The sequence below is a fragment of the Hylaeus anthracinus genome, unplaced genomic scaffold (genome assembly GCF_026225885.1).
Source record: "Hylaeus anthracinus isolate JK02 unplaced genomic scaffold, UHH_iyHylAnth1.0_haploid 2, whole genome shotgun sequence".
NCBI classification, from domain to species: Eukaryota; Metazoa; Arthropoda; class Insecta; order Hymenoptera; family Colletidae; genus Hylaeus; species Hylaeus anthracinus.
Window position 1 is genome coordinate 3,972,460 of NW_026534838.1, and position 2,854 is coordinate 3,975,313.

The following is a 2,854-nucleotide window of genomic DNA, read 5'->3' on the forward strand; positions in this document are numbered from 1 at the left end:
AGCGCAACTCTGGAACAATCGGTGGAATTTCTCGCGGCGTTCAATTACTCGGTACTTTATCTTAGCATTCAATTACGGGAATGTCCGATTCCGATTCTCGAAAAGCCGCGAATTCGTCGGCGCGGTAAGAAGCGGTACCGCGACACGTTTTTTCCATTTTCATCTGTCGGAACGGGTAAAAAGAGGAGAGGTGGGAGGCCGGGGCGGGTATGGAGAGGGAGGGGGGGGGGAGAATCGGGGGTGCAATTCATATTTGTCCGTAGGCAGCAGCGGAATTGCACCTTTAATCAAGATTTCTACCAATTTGCGAGCGTCGACGGCGCGAAGACAAAGCCTATTGTTGCCGTAACTGGTTGGGGCTTCAAGTGTTCCAACGCAACGGTGAGAGCCCGATGCGCGCATATACCGGGTGTACGTTCAGACAGGGACCGGTAAACCGTACGGTTGATCGATTAGGGGAGACGGATTCTCGGGACCATCCCCTTGAAACCCATTAGAAAATGATCAAAGGCGCGAGTCCGGGAATTAAGGTCCCGCGGACTTACTTAACGGACGATTTTAACAAAACTTCGCTTAACTATTCTTTGATTATATACGAATCGTACGGACCTGTTTCGATTTAAATTGACCATCTCAATTTGATGGAAAATGGTGTAAAAATTTTCGAGTTGTGTCACAGATCCTTATGGGTAAGACTGCGGATTTGCAGGAAATTTGAGTGTGTGGAAACACGTACAAAATCCAAACAATATGCAAGAATATAAAAAAGATTGAAAGTAAAGTTCATGTTGTAATATTTGCAGAATAAAATAAATTGCTATTTTGGTTCAATTTTTGTAGGCACGTTTGCGAAGATTTTATTTTCCATAAAGATCCGCAGTCTACTTATGGGACATGGAAATTTGTATGCAATTTAGGAAGTTGCTGAAAATTCGACGTGTCATAAGACAATGATATTATAAACCATTAAAAATAAAATAAACATAGAAATGATCGACCATCCCAATTTTGTGAAAAACAATATCAGAATTTTGCAATTTAGACTCTTGGGAAACATGCGATGTTCACATGAATTTTTTCAATTTAAATGAAAATGCGATTTAGGAAGTTTTTGAAAATTTGACATATTACAAAAAATGATACTATAAACCACTAAAAAAAAAAAAAAAATAGAAATTATGGACCATCCCAATTTGATTAAAAACAGTATAAAAATTTTGCAATTTTAGATGCGATGTTCACACGCGATGTTCACGCGCGATGTTCACGCGCGATGTTCACGTGCGATGTTCGCGTGAATTTGTTCAAATTTAAACGAAAGTCCACTTTAGAGACCGACCGAAGATTTGATATTTCATGAAAACCGAAATGTCAAATCGTAGAAAAAAAGAAAAAGATAACAACACCCGTTATCTCCGAAGCATACATGCGCCTTCGACGGTCTCTGTCGGGCCGGGAGTGGAGAAGAGTATTCTGGAGCGGAGGCTGACGCTCAGGGACTGCCAAGCTAGTCGCTTCGCATCCCAGAAGTCCCTGCCCCACCGTTTGCTTCCGGCTAAGCCCGTTGCCACCGCGTCCCAAGCAACTTGAAGCCACTCGTACTTCTGTTTGTGTTTGCTAATTGTGAATTGTCTACTTCTTGCCGGTGGGCCGCGTGCGCGTTGAAAAGTTAGAAAGAGAGGACGGAGAAGAAAGGAAAAGGGAGGCGAGGGGAGCTCTAGCCAGAAGGAAAGAGACAGCCTCGTATCCGCGTGTAGGTTTGAATGTGTATGCGCATACACATTTATTCTTCGCGTGTAGACGTTTGTCCGTGTGTATTTCCGTGTTTCTACGAGTATGTAGGAGTCGCATGGCGAACCAAGTCGGAGCTAGGAGTGTGTGTATGTTCGATCGCGTGTATGTATGGGTTTGTACGTGTTTGTACGTGTTTGTACGTGTTTGGAGGTGTTTGTAGGACTCGTGTGAGCCGTCGACGAACGAAGGCAAAGCCGGGTGTATGTATATACATAGAATTGTATGTAGATGATCGTTCGCGTGTGTTTGAGGGTGTTTGCACGTAGAAGGCATGCGAATCAAGACGAAGCTGGCCAAGCTGCAAGAGCACGTATCGTCTACGGAATGCTCAGACCGAGGAAAAACCACTTCCTCTCCTACCCCCAGGGCAACATCCCCGGTCGACTACTATCCCTCCTTCCTTGCACCAGCTGGAACGACTACTCCTCGCCTGGAGCTCTCCGTTTCTTCCCTTCGACCACCCCTCAGACACTCGAGTTTACCTCACTAGTCACTGCTTACGTGAGTACTACCCACCAAGAGGCACCCGCGAGCAAGAGGGTACCAATTTTTAGTCATCCTACGTCCCTCTATCCCTTGAGGTAACGCGACGCTCTCGCCTTTGAAACGGAGTGCGGGGCTTTTCAGCTGGCATCGACCGTCTCTCTCGTTTACGAGGAAACATGAGCAACTTGAAGACGGGGAGACGGCTTCAAGTCTTCACACTTTACCGAACGGTAGCTTATTAATCGTTTTGTTGCTGTGGTCAGCGATATTTCTTTATTTTTCGTTGAGATTAGTATGGTATAATCGTTGCAATGAATTGTGAAATATTAATGTTGGGAAGATAAAGGAATATTGTTGAATTGAATCGTATGGCTGAAGCAAAGCTACGTAAAGCAGGACTACGTAAAGCGAGACGATTTAAAGTGAAGTTATGTAAAGCAAAGGTGTTTAAAAGCGAGACTATGGAAAGCAAAGCTACTTGAAGCAAAACTAGCCAAAGCAAAGCTATATGTAAAGCGAGACTATGGAAAGCGGGTCCACATAAGGCGAGGCTACGTAAAGTGAGACTATGGAA